This window comes from Oxyura jamaicensis, chromosome 13 (genome assembly GCF_011077185.1).
Source record: "Oxyura jamaicensis isolate SHBP4307 breed ruddy duck chromosome 13, BPBGC_Ojam_1.0, whole genome shotgun sequence".
Classification (NCBI taxonomy): Eukaryota; Metazoa; Chordata; class Aves; order Anseriformes; family Anatidae; genus Oxyura; species Oxyura jamaicensis.
In genome coordinates, this window is record NC_048905.1 from 6,687,234 (window position 1) to 6,687,982 (window position 749).

A 749-nucleotide genomic window follows, 5' to 3' on the forward strand; every position below is an offset into this window, starting at 1 on the left:
CGCGTGCGCGGCCCCGGCCCCGCCCGCCCGCGAGGGCGGGAGCGCGGCTGACGGGAGGGGGCGCGGGGCCGGCGCCGTGCTGAGGGAGCGGCGCCATGTTGGGGGCACGGCTCCGTGCTGGGGGCGCGGAGCCTTCCTGAGGGGCACCCCCAGGCGGCCCGGGCTGCAGGGCCCGGCAGCCGGCCGGGCTGTTGATCCTCAGCCCCCAGGCTTTTTGTTTGTCCCACAGCGTGAAGCAGCCCCGTGGCACCGCAGTACCCCCCACGGCCATAACCCGTCACTGCCCCGTGTCCCTCGGAGCTGCTGGGGCAGCTCGCCCAAAAACCGCCTGGCCAGCACGGTGCTGCACAAGGGGCCCCATGTCCTCGGTGCTGTCAGGAGAGGGAAAAGGGCCAGTACTGCAGCTGGGAGGGTTCCCCCGTGGCTGCCAGCTTCGTTGGCTGCTGTTTTGGTGCCACCTCACGCTGTCCCCACGCTGGGTGGGTGGAGGAGGTGGCACCCCTGCCCCTCACCGCCACTTTGGCTGCAGGTCTGCACGCTTTGCTCTTTGCGTGACTTGAGCAGGTAGCGTGGCTGCAGGGAAGCAGAAGGGTGTTCGTTCCCAGCCTTGCCACCCCGTGTCCCCCAGGAGGGAGGCAAGAGGCCAGGGAAGGTGCGCAGGCTGCCTCTCCTGCCTTCCCCGGGCAGGGGAGCAGCCGGAGCTGGCTTTCCCTGTGAGCCACAAGGACAAGGAGGGGAAGGAGCTGTGC